Below are 27,344 nucleotides of genomic sequence, written 5' to 3' on the forward strand. Positions count from 1 at the left end.
ACAGTGGAGATTTAGAAAAACCTCATCTTTTGTTTACCATGTATAGAGGAGGAGAGTTTCATCTCAGTATGAGACAGAAGCATCATCTGTGTGTGACCTTTGACCTGTGTGTACAGCTTGACTGCTGTCATGAAGATGTGTAGAGTGAAAGCAGTGTTTGTTTTTAAGTTTGACCAAGCGCTTATTGCATTTCCATTCACAACCACTCCATCATGTCAAGAAGCAGAGGGGTAACCTGCTTGCTGCTGGAAAATCGTAACCTGTAACAACAAGGGATCTGGAAATACAGTGAACAGTGTTACTGCAAACTGTAAAAGCATGGTAAAAAAGATAATATCATACCATCTGTCACTTTTTAATTGATGAGTTTGATGGATTGATTTATGACCTTAATTAAACCCACCCACCTATTTCCGTTCACCACCCACTTCAGATCCCGCCCACCTACTTCCAATCCACCCCACCCCCCCCCCCCCCCGCTCGCCCCTCCCCATGATGATTCAGCAGAAGGGGAGGAGAAGGAGAAAAAAAAACACATGAATTTGTGTCACCCCTCCTCTCACCCTCCCTATAGAGGGGGCTCTATATATAAGCGTCGTTAAATACATCAAGCCCATTCAGGGTCAGTCTAATAAAAACTAAGACATTTTGGAAACAGAAAATGGCTCAGGAAAGAATTCGCTTACCAATCATCTGTGACACGCCGATCATGGTGTATGAGGAGACGCTGACAATCCCGAATGCGCCGAAGAAGCATCTGATGCATCTGCTTAGGACTCAGCTCCGTCCATCTGAATCGTTGGAGCAAGAATGGTCTTTGGAACCATACGGATGGAACAGTGCATGGGGCTACGTGTGACGTGCGACGGGGGAGCTCTATCTGTATCAATGTGGCGAGGGTGAAAAGCAGGGACCTGTACCCTCCATAGCGATGCTGAACTCCAACGGCTGGGGCGTCCTGTATCACATGGTTGTTTGACATATCCGAGCAAACCCTGATGAAGATGACGTGAGTCATGGGTCCGTGGGTCCCTCGAAGATGATGCGCAAACACGGTGCTTTGTAGCATTGCGTGGCAGTCCAGAGCGGTTGTTTCAGGCACTATGTGCTTTCGCGCCTGCATTTGTTGCTATGAAGGGAAACAAGGCTCGGAGGAGTTTTTTTGGAGACCTTTAATACCAGCTGTGGAGTATTCCAGACACTGATAAATGTCCCGATGGGCGCATGGAAGGAATGGTTTGGAGGACCGGATGATCAAATCGGCTCAATCTTCCGCAGCTGTTGCTACTAGAAAGACCTTTTAGCGGTTAAAAAAACACTTTTTCCTTAGGCCTCCGTTCAATCCCCGCACTTTTAGATAACCATGCCCATGATCCTCGCATTTTTTCTTAACCCCGCCCCCCACACCCTCCCACCACCACCTGAATACGATATAAAGACTGCAATCGTTCATTCCGCATCAAGAAGTGTGTGTGTGAAGAATGTGTGTGCGTGTGTGTGTGTGTGTGTGTGTGTGTGTGTGCGTGCACGTGTGTGTGTGTGTGTGTGTGTGTGTGTGTGTGTGTGTGTGTGTGTGTGTGTGTGTGTTCTTGTACATACCCAAAAGTAAGGACCAAAATTTGTTTTTCACCAACACAGTGAGGACATTTTTGCAAAGTGAGGACATTTTTGCCAGTCCTCACTTTTCGACAGGCCTTTTTTGACCTTTTTGAGGGTTCAGACTTGGTTTTTGATTTAGGGTTACAATTGGGTCTAGGTTAGGTGTAGGGCATAGGTTAGGGTTAGACATTTATTTTTGATGGTTAGGGTCAGGGGTAATGCATTATGTCAATGAGTGTCCTCTCAACAATATAAGTACAAACGTGTGTGTGTGTGTGTGTGTGTGTGTGTGTGTGTGTGTGTTTATTTTAAATAAAACAAGAAAAAAGAATACAGACCATTGCATCTGTTCATTTTTGTTGCAGTGTTTCTGAATTAAAAAACATGACTGAGAAACTTTTGGTAGACCCGTGTCTGATAAGCCATTTATGACCCAACCGTAAGTGTGTGTGTGTGTGTGTGTGTGTGTGTGTGTGTGTGTGTGTGTGTGTGTGTGTGTGTGTGTGTGTGTATGTCTGTGTATGTGTGTGTGTGTGTGTGTGTGTGTGTGTGTGTGTGTGTGTGTGTGTGTGTGTGTGTGTGTGTGTGTGTGTGTGTGTGTGTATGGCTGCGGGTAGGTGTTCTGCTGTGTCACTGTTTCTGAATGTAAATGTATCTGATCTCTGGCAATCTGCGAGAGTCATGCAACTTCTGCAGTTGAAATTAACAAAAGCGGCACTTTGCTCCATTTGCAAGCTGGCTCTGAACTGCTTCTGGGGAAAGATGGCAGAGAGGACTAATCTAACATAGACCTCGATCGTGTCAGATCCTGCGCAGTTCTTCAGTTACCTGTTTTCAGGAAAGTATCATGTCAAGTACTTTTCTTTCCTGAACAATGACGTGGCTTTGGTTCAGTGGAATTACAACAGCAGGTGTGTCGTTTCACCCGGGCGAACAAATAACGTATTCGTCGCTGCTTTCACCACAGCGTATGGACCTTTGAAGATGTACAGTTATGTGAAAGGGCTCTAATGTGATCGATTTGATGAAAAACTTAACAGCTGCGTATAAGAAACCCCCAAAGTCACAGCCCAGAGGGTGGAAGCTGTTTCTTGAGACTTTATCTGAGTTGAATGTCCCAGAGAGCGCGGTGTCTAACCCTTTCGCTCGTGAGCAGTTTAGAGTTCTCAGAAACCAAGCACATACAGACTATGATGATGAAATGCTGTCTTCGCAATCACCATCAAGTACCGAAATGAGAAAGAAGAAGTCTAAGAAGAGAAATATTCCATGGATCGACTTCACACCATGATACACCGTGACCAGAGTTTTTTTTATTTTTATATTAACATGAATAAAGTAAAAAACGAATGAGCTACAGAATCTGTTTTTTTTCTTTTCATAAAAGCAAAGCAAAGCAATACAATTCACAATTTATAACAATCTTGAAACATTTGTAACGAACATGAGAGTTGCTGAGGAGAAGAAGAAGAAGAGGAAGAAGAAGCATTGATGCAAAGCTGTAATTTTTTAACACATTTTTTCACCAAAGCATCATTCCATATCACATTGTTTGTATAGCGAGATAGCACTTGTTTGTAAGACAAACCACTGGCTCTATGACACAAATAAAACACACAGTGATGTCCACAGATGGTAGACGTTCGTGCTGGAGTTAACAATTGTAGTAAACGATGTTCCTCGTCCCGTGATAATTTTCCAGAAAATGAAGGATGCTTTTCGGATAGTGATGGTTGTCAGGACTTAATCCGAAGGAGTTCAAAATAGGTTGAATAACCTCCTTCTTCCAGCGTGATTGCTAACCAGTGTTCACCGGGCAGATAGCGAAGGTGAGTGTTTATGATGTAATATGCAGGTAGCTTTGACAGGCGATGACTCTGCAATTCATTCGAAGCCCAGACACCGTAAAACGTGTCACCCAGCAGATGGTTCATGAGTGTTTCCAGTTCAGCCGTGTTCATCTTTTATTCAATAATAATCCACCATCACCTGTCGCTTAGAATTGATTTTGAGGATAGAATCGTACGCTGCGTAGACCACCAGAGTCACAGTCTGAGGTAAGGGGACCCTGAATCTCATCTCCAACCTTAAAGTCCCATTTGAAATGGGGTTCAGAGCTTCCACGTCCTCATCGGGGTTTAGGTTGAAAACAAATAAGCTGTAACCATTTTCAAAATCGTCCTGATCGATGCACAGGGGTAAATCTTTCAGGTGTCTCCCGGTGGCAGTGTACAGATTGTAAAACTCTCTGACTGAAATGCTTTGGTCAAATTGAGGCTGGAAGGCTTTGGAGGGGATTTGTCTCCCGTCTTGACAAAGAGCTAGATATTACACATCGTAATGGTGAAAGTTAAACGGGGATAGCTCTCTTCGTCCAGTAAAAGCATTATGATTCACCAATCTCAGAACCACATATTTAGGCATCGTCCCCAGGAAAAGATTCTCCTGGTTGCAAACTCTGGAGTTTTGAGGAATCGAGTAAGTTTTCACATTTAATTCTGGATATCGGATAGAGGGCATGACCTTTCATCAGAGCGGCGGAATGTCCTAATCGCACAGTCGGGGAAACTGTGACTTTTTTCACATACAGAGAGGCGCCCAGTATTTTTAACTTGAAATCACCCTGAGCTTGGCTCACAGAATGCATCACTGCCTCTGGTCAGCTTGATCCGCAGGTCGACCCGGTTTAATGGTAGCCGTTCGCAGAAGAAAATGTCGGCGTGTAGAGGGCCCATCACGTGAAACTTGCTCGAAGCTGCACTAAATCTCGCTCTCTGGACCAGGCCTCTGTTGGGACCGTCATCAGCCACGACGGCGGAATCCAAAGCACCAGATGTATCTTTGTAAAACAGACACGCCATAAACTGACTTTTCAGGGAGTCTTCTGAAAAGTTCAGGAGGGTCTCAATGATGGCTCTGTACGGATGCATAGCACTGGATTGAGAAATGAGTCTGTCACCCAGGGTCACATCCACCTGTGAGAAGATGGTGTTGATAGGGGAGTTAATCATCCCCACACGTGCACCCTGAACCAGGTTTGTCCCATCCCCGTTCACAATCTGCAATCATAGATGGAGGAGGGTGTTGTTGAGATCCAAATATCTATCCCCATCTCCGGGGATAAAAAATTCAATGGGACCGCCATCAGTCAAGGCGGATATCGGCATAGCCTCCAGATACTGGCTTTGCTCGATAGAAAACTGTGTAGCCGGAGCACTGAATAAGTCCAGCTCCGACATGGTGCATTCTTGTGATTTTGTATGCAAAAGAGCCATGGTTAAGAGAATATGTCGTCGGACCTTCTCCTCTTAGGAGCTCTTCTCTGCACTGATTTCTTGCCACCTTTCGTCTTCTGCTTTTTATGCGCTGCTAGACAACGTCCTGGCGGTCGTTTTCCAGGTCGACGTGCTAGAAGCATGAGTCCCGATCCACCCTGATCCTCTGCTTCCGGTTCCTGGTTCCTTGTCACTCGTCTCACGACGTGTCCGACAACGTCAGAAGCGATGTTTTAAGCTGCCGATTTTAAATGAGACCTCGCAATGGCAAATCCTCTCTTGAACAGAGGTGTAACAAAACGAAATAATTTTGAAAACATAGACCCTATCTCTCTACCGTACATCATAGGGGCTCCATAAAATCCTGGTAAATCTCCTCCCACCTGATTTTCATAATAATTTACAAAACGGTATATGTTAGGTTTAGAGTCTAACCGCGCCCATTTTTTAAAATGTTTTTTTCCGTGATACAGATTTATAATAAAAACGGAGCAATGCCTCACAACGTTCAGTTTCCCTCGTTGGATGTATGGTACTGAGCGAAATCTTTACGGGTTGAAGGGTTATATAGACAGGCTTTCAGGTAGCGAGTCTAAAGTGGAGCGTTGCAATAGTTTTACCAAAGGTGAAGTTTACCAGTTTGTTTTGGTTCCGTTTTTATCTGGACCCCGACATTTTTAATATGCTGCTTGGCTACAGGTAAATAATAGGCGGGGTTGAAGCAATGTGTGACAAAATCTCCAACTGCACTCTGGATCTCAACGCTTCTCAAAAGCGGAGCGTAAACGTTCCCTACTAATTTTGGGTGAACCACATCACTGTAACAGTAAAGATGATAAAAACCCGCCCTTAAATCTACGGGATAGGGTGCTGTCTTCTCCTCAAAATTGAACCATTCTCCGGCTTTGAGTCCGATCACGTAAGCCAAAGGTGGGTAGAAACATACATGGGTTTTACCACTCGTCAGGAAATCAAATTTCTTCCGGATGTTGTTAAATATGGGAACAATATCAGCATTGACTTTTTTAAACTGAGCTTCCAGCTCCACCTTGAATGGGTGTACGCTGTTGAAATTTCCTCCTTGAAACTTGGCTCTCTGTCCCTGGTTCTCGAGGCTTCTGCCTCCAGTCAAAGTAAGCCTTCTCTTGAGGTACGTTATACCAAGTGTGTGGGTATCAAATCTCTGTTAAAGTGACCTCCCATTCTTCTATTAAGTCGATGTGTTGTGCTAAATTGACACAGAAACTGTCCCACTTATTATCTTTGAAAACTTCGAGGCTAGCTGGAGGGTAGGGTAATGTAAAACCCCTTATCCCTTGAACCATACATGATGGAATGATGGGCTGTGTAAGCATGTGAGGTTTTTCATATATCCTTTGAATCTGCAGCCTTCACCCAGCTTTTGAATTTTTCAGGCCAGTTTTTACACCGCACCAAGACCTGCTTTTCTCCTCTCACGGTACGTTTATTCAGAATTTCTTCCACGTGATATGTCCTGTCTTCAGCCATATTCACTTTCTGCAGCTCCGGCTCATAGAATGAACCTTCGATAACTTCACCGTCGTAATCTTTGAGTTTGTATACCGGCGGAGTACACGGAATGCATTCTGACACCGTAAATACTTTGTCCGTGAAACCCTGTTCTTATTTTTTTATCAAAGGCCCCTCTCAACTTGGATATTCTGACAACATTGCCCACCTTAAATCCTGTCTTTAGTTTTTTTTCTCTTGTCTCGAGGTGTAGGCGTACCGTACAGATTGTGAAACACACGGCGGGTATTTTCCTTAGTCACATCAACTGGACACATTTTTATACTGCTGTGGCAAGTGTTATTATGGCTTTTTACTAAGTCTTGCAGGACTTCGACGTGCCGTCGGGTGTTCTTAGCTGTAAAGTATCTCCACATTCTAGTCTTCAATGTTCGGTTAAATCTTTCAACCACGCAAGCTTTTAGATCACTGCCTGTTGCAAAATGTACGATGTTGTGTTTCCTCATCAGAATCTCAAAACTCTTGTTGAAAAATTCTCTTCCCGCATCAGTCTGTAGTTTTTCAGGCGTCTGGCTCTCGCGAAAGATGGATTCAAAGGCCGACACCACCTCAACCGCGATCTTCTTTTTCGGGGTCACACATACGCTAATTTGAGTAAATAATTATACTCATCTTTTTGGTCGGCTAACGCCCGCATATCGCAAAGGTCTGCCTGAAATTGTTTGAGAGGTCTTGTAACAAAAACTCTGTTCCTTGGAAAATGTACCCTAGCAGGTTTATGCAGAGTATAGGTGTCTTGAGATGATGAAACATTTTTCACATCTTTCACCCTGACTTTCTTTCCTGTCTCATCTTGAACCGCTTTATTAAGTCCATTGACACCCCCAAAACTACCGGGATGGCTCGGCTTGTAATATAATTTCTTCATGACCCGCTTTTCTGCCATCTTTAGACAAATCTACATTCACCCCACCGATCGTCCTCCCTACTGCTGAATCATCATGGGGAGGGGCTAGTGTGGGGGGCGGGGGGGATCGGAAGTAGGTTGGCGGGATCGGAAGTGGGTGGGCGGGACCGGAAGTGGATGGGCGGGACTGGAGGTAGGTGGGCGGGACCGGAAGTAGGTGGTGACCAAACGTGGGTGGGACCAGAAGAAGGTGGGCGGGACCGGAAGTGGGTGGGTGGGACCAGAAGTAGATGAGCGGGTTTAATTAGGGTCATAAATCAATCCATCAAACTCATCAATTAAAAAATGACAGATGGTATGATATTATCTTTTCTCATGGTGGGTCCCCGGCTGGGACCTCAGCCTCTGCTTCCTCTATGGAAGATGTGGTGACAGGATTGAGGAGGTGCTTGAAATCTTCCTTCCACCGTCCTATAATCAATCAATCAGTCAATCAATATATACTTTATTTTCTCACTTGGGGAAATTTGTCTTGGACTCAAAGCTGTACTGTCAAAACCATCTCCGTAAAACCATATTTCACATAAAACACATAAACAGTATTGCACATAAAATAGTATTGCACATGTCTCAAAGGTCACCCATGACACAAACATGCGCTATAAAAATTAAAAACAAAGATAATGTCACGCCCCGTGCCCCTCCAGCCTTGTGGGGGCGCTCTGGACTGGTTTTGGTTTGGTTTTCCCCATTTTTACATGCCCTGTCTCTCCTGCTTGTCTGTTCCTCATGTTCTCCTGCCTGGTCTCCTTCCTTGTTAGCGCCCTAATGTGCCTCACCTGTGTCCACCTTATTTAAAGCCTGTATCCCTCACTTGTCCTTGCCGGTTCGTTGTGTGTGTTGTCCGTGTCCCTGCCCGCACCTCAGCTTGTTTGCGTTCCTGTTACCCTGCTTTTCTGGACAATAAACCAGCTCAACTCTCTCTGACTGCCTGTGCGTGGGTCCTCCCTCCTGCACACGTGACAGATAATTGCACAATCTTCGGCCTAAGCAGCATTGTTTAGGAGTTTGATGGAGGTGGGAACAAATGAGTTCTTAAAACAGTTGAGTCTGCAGTTGGGGAATTTGTACCGTCTGCTTGAGGGAAGGAGCTCGTATTCTGAGTGAAGGATATGTGATGGTTCAGTCACTATCCTCTGAGCTTGCCTTAGAACTGTTCGCTCATAAACGGACTGCAAGGATTGGTAGTCATTTTTCCCCATCACCTTCATGGCCGTGTGCACCAAATGAGCCAGTTTGCTTTTCATCTCTACAGTCAGGTTTCCATACCAGGCTGACATCCCACAGCGGATTAAGCTCTCCAGTACCGCCTGATAAAATAAAAACATGTTTTTGTTCACACCAAACAGTCTCAACCTGTGCAAGAAGCACAGTCTCTGCTGCAAACGGGAACACAGGCTTTCCACATGGACAATCCAACGAAAAGAACTGTTTAAGTGAACTCCAAGATACTTGTATGAGCTGACCTGCTCAATGGGTGAGTCATGTTTTTTTTTTTTTTTTTTTTTTTTTTCCCTTGTCCTGTTCGGCAGCTGGGGCGTGCAATATTGTATGATTGTAGCCTTTTACTATCCGAACAGATTTTAATATTAGCAGCAGGAGGAGACTGAGTCTCCTCCTGCTGCTGCCTTTATTTAAAGCTGGCATCCGGCATGGCTGCCGGACAGGACCGGGACGGAAATGCTCAGAGAGCAGGGACAGAAAGAGAGAAAGATAAAGAGAGGGAGAACGGAAGGGGGGTGGGGCACAACCTATGTACAAAGTCACAATACAAAACAGTGTTGTCGACGCACCACACGCAACCTAGAACAATCCCAAACCCCCAATCTAGACAACACCAAAACAGAGCCGACAACCAACACAGAAAATTACAGAACCATACATACATTTTTTTTTTTTGTTTTGTTTTGTTTTTTTTTCCGAACCATATTAATGAACAGACCAGGCCACAAAAATAAAAGGAGGTGTAGGGGAGGAAGGAAATGCAAGGACACCACAAACCCTTTTTTTTTTTTTTTTTTTTTTTGAATATAGCTAGTAGTAAACTCGGGGCGTGCATCAAGAGAGGTCTGCCACAGATCACCATTATTCTAACCACCACAAGAAGACAAGGTAACCGAGTATGTGAAGAGTAATTAAAGATCAACGTGATCATGTGAATATGATGGTGACAGTGATGGTGATAGTGATCATGCATATATGACCTCTGACCTCTGAGAAGGCCAGAAGCAGGCCAGAGAGGCCCTCAGAGCCCAGACAGCCGGCGGACATCACAGAGCCCGGATCCAAGCCGCCCCCCCAGGCAGACGCCCACGCTCCAGTCCAGAAACGGGGCAGAGGAAAGCCCCGGCCGGGGACCCCGGCAGTCCCGGGGCCCGGGCCCCGCGGAGCCATGACCGGCAGGAGCCGGTCCACCCCGGGCGCCGGACGCCCGGGGCGGGCAGGGCCGAGAGCCCAAGGCCCAAGAGCCCAGGAGCCGACCCCCCACCCAGGCGGAGGGCCATGACCCACCCGGGAGAACCCGCCCACACGGGCGGCTACCCACCCCAGGCCTGTACACCCCCCAGTGCTCCGGCCACGCACCCCGAGATCCAGGGCATCACCTCCCCCACCCCCACCCCACGACCCCCACCCGGAACCCACCCCCCCCGTCCACCGCCCGGCCCACCCCTCCCACCCCCTGTCCTCTCCCGCCTCACTCCCCCCCGCCCCAACCCAACACTCATACTGACACACACACATGCACACACGCACACACACAACCACTCATCCCTAAACCAAACGCACACACACACTCACATTCCAACATACTCACACACTCTCATGCACACGCTAACAAGCACACACACACACACACACACACACACCACACACACACACACACACACACACACACACACACACACACACACACACACAGAGTCCATCCTACCCCAAACACACTCACATTCCCGCGTCATCCAACTGTCACATCCTGTGGGAGACACCCCCGGAAGGCAAGGGAACACCGAACCCCACATCCAGGACCCCCCACCACCCACAACTGCCGCCCCCACCTCCCCACCCCACCGCCGCAGACAGGTATGCACCCCCCAGAGCCAGCAGCCCCCCAAACCACAGCCACTCCAAACCCCCGGCCTGTGGGGAAAACAACAGCCCCCCCCCCCCCCCCCCGCCCTACCCCCCACCAGAAGGAATCCGGAAACGGGGGCGCAAAAGATCCCATTGCCCTCCCTCCCCCCTCCGTCTCGTGAGTGTATATGTTGTTTGCGATTAAAATTTGAGGGTCAGTAACCACACCGTGCCGCGAGTGAGGCCAAACGAGCAGTCTCATCTACCTGAACAGCCCCACCCCCGACACAGCGCGCCAAGACCCCCCGACGTGTGTGTTTGTATGTATTTGGTTGTGTTAGATGACTAAGTGCAATTAAGACTGAGAGGCGAGCCACTGAAGCGTGCAGTGATTGGGGCCACTTAGATGGCCCCCTCCACCACACCCAACTTGATAAGACCGCCTCCCAAAGCCCTACGTGTGTGTGCATGAGAGCGGGGGGAGAGAGGGGTCTGGGGATGTCGCAGCACCCCCGTCACCCAGAAGCCCCCCGATGAAGGACAGGGCCAGGAGCGCCACCCCCCCCCAGGGCCAGGGCGGACAGCGACCATGGCCAGAGAGCCACCGACCCAAGAAGCACACACCCATCATGCATCAGGAGGAGTGAAGGTGAGGACAGACAGGGGGCAGCAGAAGGACCCAGACCCAGGGCCCACCGCCCCCAGGCCCACCGGGGCCCCCCCCCACAGGACACCGCACTCTCTCATACATAGCTCCAATCGCCCACACATATACACCCACACGTACAGACATACATACATACTTACAGATACACACCCTCACACACATACATACCCCGTTCACAGATACATACCCACACACACATACACACTTACACATACATAGTCACACACATACACATACATATCCAGATACACACCCACACACTCACATACACCTACATAAATACCCACACATACAAAAACATATATACATACTCGCACATACACACCCACACACATATACACATACACGTACACGCACCTTCCTCAACCCCCTAACCCCCACAGCCCACCACCCCCCTATCTACCCCCTCATCCACCCCGCCCCGTCCCCCACCCCCCACCCACCTCCCCCGCCACCCCCCACCCATCCACCCCACCCCCCTGCCCCCCACCACCACAACCACCCACCCCGATGCCCTGGATTCCGGGGCAGCAACCAGACACCAGGGCGTGCACCGACCCAGGCCGCGGCAGCACGCCCGAGCCGACCGGCCCCCCCAGCCAGGACACCCCGGCCGCCCGGACATGAACCGGCACCCGCCGACCCCGGCCCCCCGGGGCCCCCGCCCCACCGCCGCCAGACAGCCCCAACAACCGGCGGCCCCCCCACGCCCAATCCAAACCAAACACGAAGACAGCCCCCAGCGAAGCAGCCCAGATCCCGACCCCAAGACAGTGCCAACCACCTGCAGCCATCAGGCCCCCCCCCACCAACCACCGACTCTCAAAGAGGAGAGGCCCTCATCTTCCCCTTACATTAAGTGATGGAGCTGATCACAGGGGACCAGAGGGAACCAGATTCAGCTGATTGGTCCTCTGAACAGACAGACATCGTCTCCAAGCTGATATGATCTAATAGAAGATTCTTGAACTGCCTGTTACTCAGATTATTTCTGGATTTCCAATTTACAAGGATAGTTTTCTTTGCGATGCACAAGATGGTGAGAACCATGTAGACAGAGTTTATCGACATGCTAATTTCACCCAGATCACCTAAAAGGCACAGTGTGGGAGTTGCAGGGATATTGCATGTGAACCATGTTGACAGGTCTTCACACACCTGAAGCCAGAACCTCTGCACTGGTGTGCAGGACCACAAGGCATGGAGGTAGTTTTCAGTCATGTTATCATTGCAATGTGAACAGATATCAGATTGTGATAGACCCATCTGGAACATCCTTCGTCCTGTGTAATGAATTCTATGCAGAATTTTGAATTGTATTAGTTGTATATTTGAATTCTTTGTCATTTTGAAAGTATTTAAACATATTTGTGACCACGCATTTTGATCAAAGTTGTTAGATAAGTCAGCCTCCCATTTTAAGGTCGGAAGGAAGATTTCATCTTCTACCTTTGATAATATTTTATATATCTTTGATAGCAACTTTGGGGAACTGAGGTTTAAGAATTCTTCGACCCCGAGAGGTAGCTGTCCCTGCAATTGATTAAAGGTATACTTTTTACCTATGATAGATTTAAGTTGATGATATTCTAAAAATGCTGTGCTGCTGATTCCATATTGTGAGGTGAGAGTATTGAATGATAGAAAGTTGCCATTTTCAATGATATGTTCAAGCTGGCTAATTCCTTTATTTCTCCACTGAGTGAAGTTGATCATCTTTTTGTTTTGCAGGATGTCCGGGTTGTTCCAGATGGGTGTGAGTTTACACGGGATCAGAGAAGAGTTGGTTAGCTTTAGAAAGTCCCACCAAGCCATTAAAGAAGAACTGATGTTGACACTTTTAAAACAGCAATGGGATTTGATGGTGGGACTGATGAATGGCAAGTCAGAGATGGCTAGATCCTCACATAATGCTTGCTCTACATCCAGCCATGGCTCATCTAAATTGTTCGGTTTAAGCCATTTGGAGATATATTGCAGCTTGCTGGCTATGAAGTAATTACTGAAGTTAGGCAAGTCTAGTCCACCTCTGTCTTTAGTCTGTTGTAGCGTCTTTAAACTGATACGTGATGGTTTATTTTTCCAGAGAAATTTAGATATGTATGAGTCCAGTGATTTGAACCAGCCAGACGATGGTTTGGTTGGTATCATTGAAAAAAAATAGTTAACCTTAGGTAAAGTCATCATTTTAATGGTGGCAACCCTCCCCATAAGAGATATAGGTAAGCGTCTCCACCGTAAGAGGTCATCCTCTGTTGATTTCAGTAACGGAACGTAATTTAGTTTTAAAAGTTCTGATATCCTTGGAGAAATGTTTATGCCTAAATATCTAATGTTTCCAGACTGGATTGTAGCATTGGATATACTTTGTAAATCACAGTTTATAGGCATGGCTGTAGTCTTAGACCAGTTGATAGAATAGTCAGATATTAGTGAAAATTTGTCAATAAGTGTGATTGTCTGGGAGATAGAAAATGGAGAGTTCTGCAGGAAAAGCAATACATCATCTGCATAAAGACTTATTTTATGTTCTATCTTATTGTTAGCCAGGATCCCTCTGATGTCTTTATTTTGTCTTATAGCAGCTGCCAGAGGTTCGATAAAGATGGCAAACAGTGAGGGAGAGAGTGGACAGCCCTGTCTGGTTCCTCGCTGCAAACAGAGGCTTGGAGAAGTCTGCTCGTTAGTCTTCACACATGCAGCTGGGTTGTTATAGAAGATTTTAATCCAATCTATGAAAGACGTTCCAAACTCAAATTTGGTTAATATTCCAAATAGAAATTTCCAATTTACTCGATCAAAAGCTTTTTCAGCATCTAAAGAGATAATTATGGATTCTAGATTATGTATTGTAGAGTAATCTATTATATTAATTAATCTGCGCATGTTAGTGGATGAATGTCTACCTTTAATGAACCCTGTTTGGTCAGGATGTATTATGAGCGGGGTTATCTTTTCTATTCTTCTGGATAGGCTTTGCTGATTATTTTGAGATCTACATTTATTAATGAAATAGGACGATAACTGGACGGAAGTGTGGGGTCTTTCCCTGGTATTAAAGTTATTTTGGCTAAGTTTTAAGTACCCGGAGAAGATCTACTGATGAGTTTGTTAGATGAGTTTCCTGTAATAAGACAATGTCTGCCTGCAACTCCTGAAGCCGATGGGTAATTTCTAATCTCTTTTCCCTTGTACCAGCCCCACGGATATTCCAGGAAACGAAATTGAGAGTGTTCATGACTAGACAGCTATGAGTGTTACATGCATTTCACTAAACCTGGTGTCTGAATGGAGCCCGTTGTTTACTGGTGTGCACGCCTGCATGTCAGATGAGTGTGCGTTCTGAATCTGTCTATCAACATGCTTAGAGTGCGCGTGAACCTGTACAGTCATGTGTGTCAATAAGCCGATGTCCCGGTGCGCCCCGCGTGTCGGGTTACTATGGTAACGGGTGCAGCTACAGTGAAGCGTGAGAGGGTGAGAGTGAAAAAGGGTGAAGAGAGAAAAAAGTGAGAGTGAAAAAAGAAACAAATGCTTAAAAAAACACATCCACGGTGAGCAGTGCAGTGGAGACGGGCAGTGACTTACTATTAATTAATTTATGGCTGTTTTATGTATCAATATTTACGGAGTGATTATGGGATAGTGAGAATACAGCACCTGAGATCAGTAGAGCCACGGAGTGATGTTTGGGTCACGGAACAGCTGGCCGTTGATAAATAATTTATCCACGGCGATGACGGCGCGGGAGCCCTCCGAGATAGATTTAGGGTAGGGTGAGTCATGTATGATAACAAGACTGTGATCCCCTACTGATCTCGGGTCTAAGATCATCTTAGTTTTCTGAATGTTGAGGATGAGATGGTGGGCATCACACCACTGCACAAAGTGCTCTATTTCAGACAAATAGGTTGAAAGGTTTGAGTCTCTGTGCAGTAGGCTGAGAATGGCGGTGTCATCAGAAAGTTTAAAAACAAGGTTCCCAGCAGTCGCGGCCGGTGGCGAGGGGCACTGGTGGTGGGAGCGCTTGTTTTGTTTGTCTACACTGTCAGTGGAGGGCGGTGCGGTGTTAGTTCACTTCAGCATTAGCGGAAGTGCTCGTTTCCACACCCGCGCATTCAAGGTGCATTCCAAACAACACAACAGGAAGGCTATGATTATTTTTAATAAACTGGTTTCTTCAAAACTGCCCGCCTGGAATGCGTGGGTATGGAACTGAGCACTTCCGCCAATGCAGAAGTGAACTGACGCCACACCGCCCGCCGCTGGCGGTCTAGGCGGACAAACAAACGCTCCCTCCACCTGCACCCCTTGCCACCGGCCACGACTGGTTCCCAGGGAGACTGTTTGTGCATTCATTTGTTCAGCCCTACTGAAAGATACCCCCAGGAGGTCCCGAGAGGGGAGGAGGATGAGATCTCCAATCGGACGGACCACATGGTGATGACCCTTGCGAACGGACAAACGACAAACGTAACATGCATTTGCGGAAAGCTGTGTAAGAACCATCGTGGCCTGAAAATCCATCAGGTCAGAATGAAATGCTTGGAGAAAGAGAACGAGGTACAACGCACAGTTCCTGTACCTGGTGAGACGCAGGAGGAGTCCAGCCAGGAGGCAACCCACAGAGCCCAGCCCCTCCACGTACCTCAGACTCCCAATCCCGGCAGAGTAATTCCACAGCAGCGGATTAAGTGGCCCCCAGCTAGCAAGACGAGCGAGTGGCTACAGTTTGACGAGGATGTGTCAAACATCATCCAGGCCACAGCCAAAGGAGACGTGGACAGCCGACTCGCATCGATGACCACCATCATCCTCAGCTATGCCTCAGAAAGGTTTGGGCAGGTGGAGAAAGGAGAATCAAAACCCACTTCCTACACAATGAGCCACAGGGCCACCCGGATACATCACCTGCGCCAGGAGCTACGCACCCTCAAGAAGCAGTACAAGGCTGCAACTGAGGAGGAGAAGCAACCCTTAGCGGAACTGAAAAACATCCTGCGCAAGAAGCTGATGACCCTTCGCAGAGCAGAGTAGCACCGGAGACGGGGAAGAGAGAGGGCAAGGAAGCGAGCAGCTTTCATTGCCAATCCCTTTGGTTTCACAAAGCAACTGCTTGGGGACAAGAGCAGCGGCCGGCTTGAGTGTTCCATAGAGAAAGTAAATCGCTTCCTCCGGGACACCGTGAGCGATCCTCTGAGAGACCTGGAACTGGAACCCAACAAAGCTCTCATCAGTCCAGACCCCCCAATGACGGAAATCAACTTGAAAGAGCCATGTCTGAAGGAGGTTGAGGAGGTCGTCAAGGCGTCCCGCTCGGCATCGGCACCAGGCCCCAGTGGAATCCCTTACCTGGTCTACAAGCGCTGCCCGGAGCTTCTACGGCACCTGTGGAGAATCCTGAAGGTGATTTGGAGAAGGGGGAAAGTGGCCAGCCAGTGGAGGTGTGCTGAGGGAGTGTGGATTCCCAAAGAGGAGAACTCAAGTGACATCAGTCAGTTCTGTTCCATCTCGTTGCTGAGCATGAAAGGAAAAGTGTTCCTTAGCATTGTCTCAAAAAGACTGACCGAGTTTCTCCTCAAAAACAGCTATATTGATCCATCATTTCAGAAGGGAGGGATCTCTGCACCTGGCTGTTTGGAACACACTGGCGTCGCCACGCAACTAATCAGAGAGGCCCATGAGAACAAAGGCGACCTTGCTGTTTTGTGGTTGGACCTGGCCAATGCCTATGGGTCCATACCACACAAGCTGGTTGAGCTTGCCCTCCACCGCCACCACGTTCCCAGTAAGATCAAGGACCTCATCCTGGATTACTACAATGATTTCAGGATGAGGGTCACTTCTGGTTCGGAAACATCAGGCTGGCACCGCATAGGGAAAGGAATTATCACAGGCTGCACCATCTCCGTTGTCCTCTTCTCCCTAGCCATGAACATGGTGGTTAAGTCAGCTGAGGTGGAGTGCAGAGGGCCCCTGACCAAGTCAGGTGTATGACAGCCCCCCATCAGAGCTTATATGGATGACCTCACCGTAACAACAACGTCGGTCCCAGGGTGCAGGTGGATCCTACAAAGGCTCGAAAGACTCATCACCTGGGCAAGGATGAGTTTTAAGCCCTCCAAATCAAGATCCATGGTGCTGAAGAAAGGGAAGGTGATTGACAAGTTCCGTTTTTCCATCTCAGGAACTGTCATCCCAACCATCACGGAGCAACCTGTCAAGAGCTTGGGGAAACTCTTTGACTCCACCCTGAAGGCAGCCATCCAGAAGACCAGTGCAGAGCTTGGAACCTGGCTTACCAAGGTAGACAAGTCTGGCCTGCCTGGTAGGTTTAAAGCCTGGATCTACCAGCATTCAATCCTGCCCCGCATCCTGTGGCCCCTGCAAATTTATGCAGTCCCAATGACAGCAGTGGAGACCCTTGAGAGGAAGATCAGCGGCTTTCTTCGAAAGTGGCTGGGCCTTCCCCGCAGCCTTACCAGGGCTGCCCTGCTCGCGTATGAAACAAAACAAATCAAAAGCAGAAAAAAAGCCCTGCAAAGTGCGTCTTTTTTTTTCCATCTTTTTTGGAGGTATAAATGCTTTGTAATATTTTGTGTGTCATTGTTAGGACCTTATTTGCTTCAGAAAAACATACAAGACACATATTTAGGAAAAGTCAAAGAATTAGAGGGCAGGGGAATTATTTTTAAGAGATTTATTTGAATTATAAAAACCCAAGTGGTCTGTCAGACCGTCTTGGCTGTTCTGGTGTTAATCACCTGCATTTAGACGGAAAAAACACTAATCATGAAAAAACACCATATCATGTGGGTGATATGGCACATGGGTGTTTTTTGTCCAATCCCATTGAAAACAATCGTATTAGAAGCATCTGTATTTAAAGCGATCCAGATTCTATCCTCCCAGGTGAAGCGCATTATTCAGTTTCTGTGACATGATGAAAAGATCTCTGTCCCACTTTACAGGATCTGATGTTGAGCAGTCTTCAGCCCTGATCAGAGTGTTTTGTCCTGATGGATATCTGCTGAAACAGGTCAAACATCTTCACGATGCGATCAGCCGCATGTTCTCTGTAACCCTCCGCTCCACCGCGAGGCTCCAGACGCTGCAGCGCAGAGCTCAGCCAGCAGCCCGCTGACAGCGGCGCTCAGCGGACCCCCAGTCCGCGGTGCGACCCGCTGCTCAGCCCAGTCACCACGTCTGGTCCTGGGTCAACTGGTAGCCTGTCACAGTAGGTAGGCCTGTAGCTGCTGCCCATGTCTCTGGACAAAGACCGGATCAGAAACACGCAAAATGAACAAATAAAAAAAAAAAAACACACACACACAAAACAAAGCCAAAAAAATCCTACCGTCAGAAACAATCATTCAAAATTATTTCTGTGCATCTATGTTTTTCCGTAATTATTTGGCGACTCCAAGAAATGACATTGGGGTCGGGACAAACAGCTGCGCTTGATGCGACATCAGTGCTCAAACTCAAGTTATTTGTATTCATTCATTCATTCATTCATTCATTCACTCACTCACTCACTCACTCACTCACTCACTCACTCACTCACTCACTCACTCACTCACTGTAATTTTCCAACACAAATAGCTTCAACACAATCACAGGAGCTCTTCAGGCTCAAACCCAGCAGTCTAAACAGAGGAGGGAGAAGCGTTTAGAGAGAAGGTATTTATTTCATAAGTGATCTTAATGGCACTGACAAGCTGGAAACCTGTCTGTGAGGTTTTCTCAGACGAATTATCATCAGATCTTTCGCTCCCCTGCCTGCTCACACCTTCTGCACAAAATTATCACTGCGCCCAGCTGATTCTGTCGACACCTCCCCCTGGTGCATGGCCACGCCCATCTCGGCGCAAGCGCAGCGGAAAATATGACTGCGCCACCGCCAGTTTGCAATCTCTGCGTTGCGCCGTGAAAATATGGCCCTGTATGGGTAAAGGCCTGATCAAGGCATGTGACATGTGGAAGGAGAGACCGCACACACACCAAAATATGGGGACGGATTAAACCTTTACACCAGATGTTAGTGGATCACAATTCTCAGGTGGCGGATGTTGCCATGACAACAGTCCTGCCTAATGACCCATGTCTCTTCGGAGAAGTGTGCAGAAAAGCAGAGTGTGCCTGCGGTGATCCCCTTCCATACACACCTCACTGCATGCTGTGTACAGCTTAGCAAACAGTATAAAAACTATGACTGCTCTATTTACACACCATAAATTGCTGTTTATTCATGGTTCAGTCTGACTGTGAGCTTCACTGCAGGCTGCCCTTGTTTCCGGAATGTACTCCTCCTCCTGGAGCTGGACCATCTGTCCCATTTCATATCCTGGTCCTCACAAAGCCACAAGGAGCCTGGGTTCACCTCTGAGGAAGAGAGGAAGATTTTCTCTTTGTATGGACACCTGAGAAGAACAGAATTTTGTGAGTGACTTCATCATGCTTAACTCGGCAACACAAAACAAAAATGATTGTATTTTTTTTTTTTTTACCTCAGAGCCCTGACTCTGAGGTAAAACTGAGCATTCTGCATGTGACCGGGACTCTTAAAGGGGCACAGCGCAGTTTTAAATATTAGATTATCAATTATTCACACCCACACACGTTTTCACCTTTTCCTGATGGGCAACAAGAGCTATTTCTGCACGATCGCAGTCGCTTCTATTTTCCTGTGCAGGGCACTGAAGGCACAGATTCGGGTACGAATCGCTCTGAGCTGCGTATGCACGCTGTCCTATCTGATAAATGTATATTTGCTGCTTCGCTGCCGCCGACCCGACCCCCTCCCAAACCGGCCCGTGACCCCCGGGGAGGAGGCCTCCTGGAACCCGGCGGTGGCAGGCCAGGGGCGACCGACCCCCACCGGGGACGAGGCCAACTCGCGAGGCGGGCCTCGACTGCCCCCTCTGCCGCCGCCTCTGCCTCCCCTGCCTCTACCAGCTGTACCTCTCCCTCTTCACCTCTCCCCCTGCCACAGTCACTGCTGTCCTCTGTGGTTGTCTCCACAGGAATCTCAAACTGATCAGAGCTGATCCTCTGTGTGACATTTCACTGTGTTTTGCATATGACTAGCTAGCTTACAAATTATTTGAATTTGAAAACGTTATTACTTACAACATATCAGTAATGCACATAGTCAGCGTTAGAAATAGGAATGGGAGTGTTTTGACTGTGAGTTTGACACTTTACAGACTGGAAACGTCATATTAGTGCACTGTGACAGCTTGAAAGTTTCAAGTTTTCGTATAACATTCTGCTATATTGTAATTGATTGATTCATTGACACTTTTCCATATGAAACTTGTCGTAAAGTGGACAAAAACGGAGAGGGGGAGGGGTTCTAGATACATCATTTTTCCATGTTCACAACATTTGTTATGTCATTTAAAGGTAAATTACTTAAACATGTTCTGTTGCAGATTTATACGTTTCTTACCTCTGTGGACATTATTGTTTTGTTTTGTTCTGTTTTGTTGTTTTTCTGGACTCTATCTCTTCAAACTTCAATTGGATATTTTTTTGTCAGACCGGATTTTTAAAATGCACTTAACTTGACTGTATATACTTCATCATGTTTTAATCGACGATAATCAATCATTTTTAACAAATTGAAAATGTCTTCCCAACCCAAGAAAGAGGCTTTATTTAAGGCCCTGTTCTTTGTGACTTCACAAGGACAGCACAATTAAAATCATCTGTCATAATTTAGAATGAGATTAAAAAAATATAAAACTGACTAAAACAATGTTTTTTTTTCTTCTTGGTAATTGCCAGAATGTCTCAAAAAGCGACAAAATTGGATATGTCCAAGATGCTGTTCCGACTTATAATGCTCCAGACATCATTTGGTGCTAGTTGGAGAAGCAAGAAGATTGTCTGCTTTCAGCTCACACAAACCTTTTTATTAATGAGAGGTTAATGTACCAAAGTCAGTTTGGATGAAACAGAAAGAAATATCTCTCCCCCCAAAAAAAGGGTTAAAAAAGCTTTTTAATATATATAATATATGTATATATATATTAAAATGTGTGTGTGTGTGTGTGTGTGTGTGTGTGTGTGTGTGTGTGTGTGTGTGTGTGTGTGTGTATCAAGGATGGGCAACATAAACGATTGAGAGGGCCACATTTGTCAACACTACCAGAGGGCCGCATAAGATGCACACTTGACCAGATCTGAAAAAACTGCCATTTTACTCGTTTGTAAAACATATGTTTATTGGCCCAACACACAGTACAATAACTTCACATTGTCATACTCAAATGCATGTATAAAAGTTGTAATCTTCTTTGAAAATGAGAATACAAAAGGTTTGAAGCCAACAAAAAATAACCACTTACTGTTGTGCAAAGGGCTCTTATGAATAAAACATACAAATCAACCCTTTTCAAAGATGGCAGGGAGCTACAGAAGAAACATAACATTAATTGCAATTACAGAACTTTGCGTACATTTTTAAACTAGAATTTATTTTTACATTTTAACATTCTCCATGAATACATGAAAAATACAAATCAACCCATCTGAAAGGCGAATGGCTGGAGGCTTTGCTTTGTGCAGAGTATTATAGTGGCGACTTAAATTAAAATCTTTCATTGCAGGCAGGGTCTCTGCCCAAGCACATAGGTTTGCCTTTAAATTCTGTAAACAGATATTCTGCTTCCCATTTAACCTGAAAGAGGCGGTTTTCCCCGTCTAGTTTTCTTCTTCCCTCATTCTTTGCCATGGCTCTGTCTCTCTCTTCCTCACTGGTGGGGAATGCTGCTGGAAAGAAGGGCGTCTCCATTCATGGTGCCATCGGGTGTCCAAAGGTTGTCATTACAATTGAATCAGTGCAGCAAAAGTCACATTTTAATCATTTTGAAAAATTATTTTAAGGGTCGTACGGAGTGAGGGTGCGGGCCGTCAGTTGCCCATGTATATATACATATACATATACATATACATATATACACACACACACACACACACACACACACACACATATATATATAGATATATATATATATATGTATATATATATGTATGTGTGTATATATATATATATATATATATATATATATATATATATATATATATATATATATATATATATATATAAATGTATTAGTGCTGGGCAGCAATCAAATTTCTTAATCGCATAATTTTTCTGTGATTAATCGCATTATGCGCAAAATACAATAATGAATTCAAAAGTACTCTGTAATGATCATCCTGCCCCCAGCCGGGGACAGGGATTTTTTTTTCTTTTTTGCAAGAATTTTGCAAGAGACATAATTTTACAATAATAATTGTACAATTAATCAAATATGATTTCTAATAACTTAAAGGTGCCTTAAGGAGTTTGTACGTTTTATGCGAAACAGCGCCCCCTGCAGGCCTTGGGCGTAATGCAGCTTAGTGAAAAACTCGTCCCTGTGGCTCGCGTGCATGGAAGAGGGGGACTCCGTCTTCGCTCATTTGGTAGCACTCAAGTAAGATGTCAGTGTCTTCTCCCTGGTGGAGTCTGTGTGGAGCTGCAGTGCCAGAAGCCAGTCTGTTCTGACTTTCTGGAAGATCCTGCTCAGTTGTTGCTCACTAAGCATCTGGTGGAGTAACCGCGGACAAAATGAAGCCTAACCAGCCGGAGAGCGCATTATGTCATTCCTTTCAAATTCTCCCTAAAAAAATTCTGGAGCCGGACCGGCACTGCAACTTTCAATTGACAATTTAGCCTGTTAGAGGTACTTGTAATGAATATGTCAGGGCACATTGTACACAGCATTAAAAATGTGGAACATATTTATGGTGGAAAGTAAGTATTTTTAAGGTTCTAAAACTCCTTAATGCACCTTTAAGATACCAAATCTTTACCAAGATTGCTAACCCCCCGACCCCCCCCCCCCCCCCCCCCCCCACACACACACACACACACATACTTGTTTGTACTTCTATAGTTGTGAGGACACTCATTGACATAATGCATTTCCTAGCCCCTGACCCTCAGACAAAGAAGACAGGATAAATTCATTCATGCCGAATTGTGCCTCATTAAGTCAGATTATGCGTTGAAAGGAAATTTGCTTTATTTTGCTTGTTTTCAGCCCCTGAAGACTGCCCAGCGGGCCGAAACGTTGTGCCAACAAAAGACGCGACTTAAGTTTCACTTTCATTTTTGTCATATTTGCGCTCCTTATTTCAGTTTGTGCCTTATACCAGCCTTTTCCTCGTGATTTTTCTGATAATTTGGCCAAGTTCATTATAGCAAATAATGAGGAATGGACCGTGTTTCACTACAGAAAGCGCTGCGGCTGTGTGTGCTTTATGTATATATGCATATATCAACCTGATCTCACAGAAATGGGTGAAATGAGCACGCATTGTTAGAACCAGAGGGTCCCAGATTGCATGCTCATTTCACGCAAAGTGCTGAAAATGCGTGCTGTCACCACGCAAACTGTCTCCACTAAAAGTCAATTAGAATCAGTGGCGTGGTGGAGACACGCATTCTCAGCTTCAACGATGTCGCTCCGTGGGTGCCGTTTCAGAGATCCCGGAAGTGCAAATGTAGACTGATCGATATTCTGAAGAAAGATGTGATTATTATCCAAAGCAGTGCAGCCATCCGAGGCAGACTGTGTAGCAGTGGTCTGAGCTTCTGCTGAGTCAAAAAGCCCCGTGAAATATCAACTCTATTTTAAGAAAACACGTTTTATTGTCAATCTAATATCACGGAGAAGGACTACAATACCCGTAATCCTCATGTTTAACAGCGATGTGTCTGATTGGTCCAGCTTGCGGTTACCAGCAAATAAAAAAAAACCAAAAAAACAAATTGAGCTTTTATCTTATTCCCTTGGTCCTTTTTGTTTTCAACATTGAATTTTCACTTTCTAATTCAATGAGTGAAATGTTCTTTTTTTTCAATCTGAAAAACACTGGCGTTTCTCGTTGCCTAGGTAACGCTGTCGACGTATCCGCTTAGGGTGGTGACAGAAAGAGAGCGAAACATTTATTTCCTGGTCCGGTCATTATATGTTCTGACTTACACATATGATGTTTGTGGAATTAAATGATAATTTGTCGTGTTGAGAGTTTGATGGTTTGTTGCTCTGATTGTTTCCCTCCACTCGCTCGCGCTCGGTGCAGGACGGTTGGAGCATGACGTCACATGTGCCGCTTGGAATTAGTTTGGCTTTTCCCTCAACCTTTTACAAAGCGATCGGCGAAGCAAACTTCAAACTCTCAACGCCAAAACGGATCATTTAATCCCACAAACATTATGTGTAATCCAGGATATATAATGACCGGGACCAGGAAATAAATGTTTTTATTCGAGAGGACCCATGGGCTCCAGCGGAAGGCTTCGCCACTCGCCGTTTTCACCCCGATTCAGACGAGGGCTGTTTTGGAGCTAATAATACCCTCCTGATGTATTTCTAACATACCTGTTGTTTAGGGGAATTTTTTTCAGAGTGGCTCCAACGTGATCTGCCACCAGAGAAGACAGCTGCAGCTTCTCCGACGCTGCACTGCGCGTCTTGATCTCCATGGAAACCAAGACGCAATTCTGGATCATCTGGAAGTGATGACAACAATATGGTTCTTAGCTGTTGTTTATTTCTGACAAAATAAATGTGTATTTACTAGGGATGAGCCGAATACTCGTTTTAAACGAGTACTCGTTACGGATAATGCATTTTTTCCGAATTTGAGTACAGCCCGAGCATTGTCAGTCATTATTCGTACTCGTGCTGATGGGAGATCCTCATTGGTCCTTCATTCTGCTCCGTGCTCCACCGAGACGACAGGATCCTGGTGAGAGAAGCCAATCGGAGCTGATAAATTAAAAATGCGGTATTTTATTTCTTTGTAGCTGCATTGTGCCTGAGGTAAACCTTATAAGGTTGAAACGTCGGGCGATTATGCACGCTCAAGGTTTTTTTCCGGGGGTTTTTAAAGGGGAACGGTCGTTTTTACAAACTGGACCTTATTTCACCTGTAAACTGTCTGTAAACCGGCTAGATTGAGCAACTCTCCAGGAACTCTGAAGTGATGATGTCATCACACTGCGCCGTGGCGCACATTCATTCTGTTTGTTTACATGGAAGTAGCGTCTCTGCTCTGCAGTCAGACCACGGCATCTCCATCGGCTTTTTTAGTCAGTCAGAGTTTATTTTCAGCCGGTTGTAACTTTGGTACAATGGTTCCAGTGTGCAGACATCCTGCTGTGAAAGTGAAATGACCAGCTGGACGTCACTGAGCTCACAGGCTCCCACTGCGTGACCGGGATTTATTGAAGCTATGGCTAATAGCGCTCAACACGGACCCCAGCATCAAAGTTCAAACTTTACCACGTTTGGATTATCGGGTGTGTAGTGCCCACTTCACATCGGAGGACTTCTTCCCAGTTCAGGAATGAAATGAAGGCCAGAAGATCCAGAGAATGAACCTCAAAAAGAATGCCATTCCAGCGGCTGCAGGAGGAGGACAGGTCGAGGTAACGTGATGCTAACGCTATTCATTTTTTTCTTTACTAATGTCTAGAGTTGGCTAGAATGTTATAAACTTGTTCCTACTCCTTTTGAGCAACAGTGTACAGAATATTTTACTGTTTATGTACAACTCTTGTCATTGACAGATATACTTGTATCATCCTTTGTTGTTGCTCAAATGAACTAAACAGAAAACATCCCAGCCTCATCCCAATGTGGTAAAGTTTGAACTTTGATGCTGGGGTCCGTGTTGAGCGCTATTAGCCATAGCTTCAATAAATCCCGGTCACGAAGTGGGAGCCTGTGAGCTCAGTGACGTCCAGCTGGTCATTTTACTTCATCATCACTTCAGAGTTCCCGGAGACAGGGCCGTTTCTAGCTTCATGGGGGCCCTAGGCAAGATGTTGGTTGGGGGCCCCTATTTTGTCAGACTGTAATGAAGAAATTTCTAACCCTTTAGATGGTCTAATAAACCTAGACTACAGTTAAAATCAAAAAATCAAATGTCTTAAGAGTTGAGCCACTCAGGTAAGTTAAACCAATAAAACTATAATACAATGAAAACCATCCTCTACGTGTCAATAAATAAAACAGATTGAGAATTTATTTAAAAAAAAGTTTACTTTAAATAAGAAAACATAACAAATCAACATGTATTTTAAAGTGCAACAATCAAAACAAACCACCGCTTAAAATAATACTTAACACTACAGTCTCACACTCAGCACAACAGCTAATAACACACTATTCACAGTAACAGTCACAGTGTATTGCGTTCAAAATGTCTGCTTCCTAGCTTTCTGCCATCTTCTTTTCTGGGAAACGTAAAAACAGAACTGATCTGAAATGGCCCTCTGCTATATCAGTTCTGAATGAATCAGAGAAAACTGATGGCCACTGGCAGGTCAGCTGGATCACAAACAGACAGCTGACCATGTAAATGTGCAGCTGATGCTTCCTGGGCAGAAAGAGGTTCTGAGGTAAGTGATTGTTCCGGAGCTTTCTGGACAGGAGGAGGTTCAGAGGCTCGTGATGGCCCTGGGGCTTCCTGGTCAGGATGTTCAGACGATCTCTCAGGCTCGATGTCTGGAGCGCCAAAATATTCTAGAATTGCTCCTGCAACGACAAAGCTCATTAGGTTTTCAAGCAAAAAATAGATCCTGAGTACATATTGTATTTTATTATTACAGTGTTGTTGCAGTAATACAGAAAATTAAAATTAATCAGTTTTTATATTAAACATTGTGATGTACAGTGTCCCTTAAAAGTTTGTAGGGGAGGGTGGGGTAAGTAGTGCCAATTTTTACTTAAAGTGCCTTTTACACAAGGGGATAACAGGAATGCCTGCAACTAAAATATGTTCATATAGTTTAGGATGTTGTGCATCCCTGGGAGCAATCACTTTGGATCTTAAATAAACTGTGTGAGAAATATAGCTTTGGAAAAAAAAAGTGACTTTGTGGCACAACTTGCCCCAAGTGCGGGGTAAATTGTGCCATTAGTCAGAATACACTGGGGTAAATTGTGCCACTGATAACTGAAGTAAAAAAGATCATTTTAATATAAATAAAAATTTAGTGTTTTGTAATGTCTTTGTATTTTTCATATGGACCAACTGTGTCTGAAATAAAGTTTATATAAAAATGATAATGCTAGATAAAAACAAGACAAATTCAATACAAAAGTACTTGTTTAACGCTTTTTTAAAGTTTTAACATCATCAAAGGCCAATTTGCTTCAACAAGGCCCAGTGTCACATGAACACCTGCTAAGAACAGAATCAA

General features: G+C 45.6%; 1 pseudogene; it reads left to right on the forward strand.

The window, feature by feature from the left end:
• Positions 1–15,760: 15,760 nt before the first annotated feature.
• LOC115401527 (uncharacterized) lies at positions 15,761–18,312 on the forward strand (annotated as a pseudogene).
• The last annotated feature ends 9,032 nt before the right edge of the window (positions 18,313–27,344 follow it).

The sequence above is a fragment of the Salarias fasciatus genome, chromosome 15 (assembly GCF_902148845.1).
Source record: "Salarias fasciatus chromosome 15, fSalaFa1.1, whole genome shotgun sequence".
NCBI classification, from domain to species: Eukaryota; Metazoa; Chordata; class Actinopteri; order Blenniiformes; family Blenniidae; genus Salarias; species Salarias fasciatus.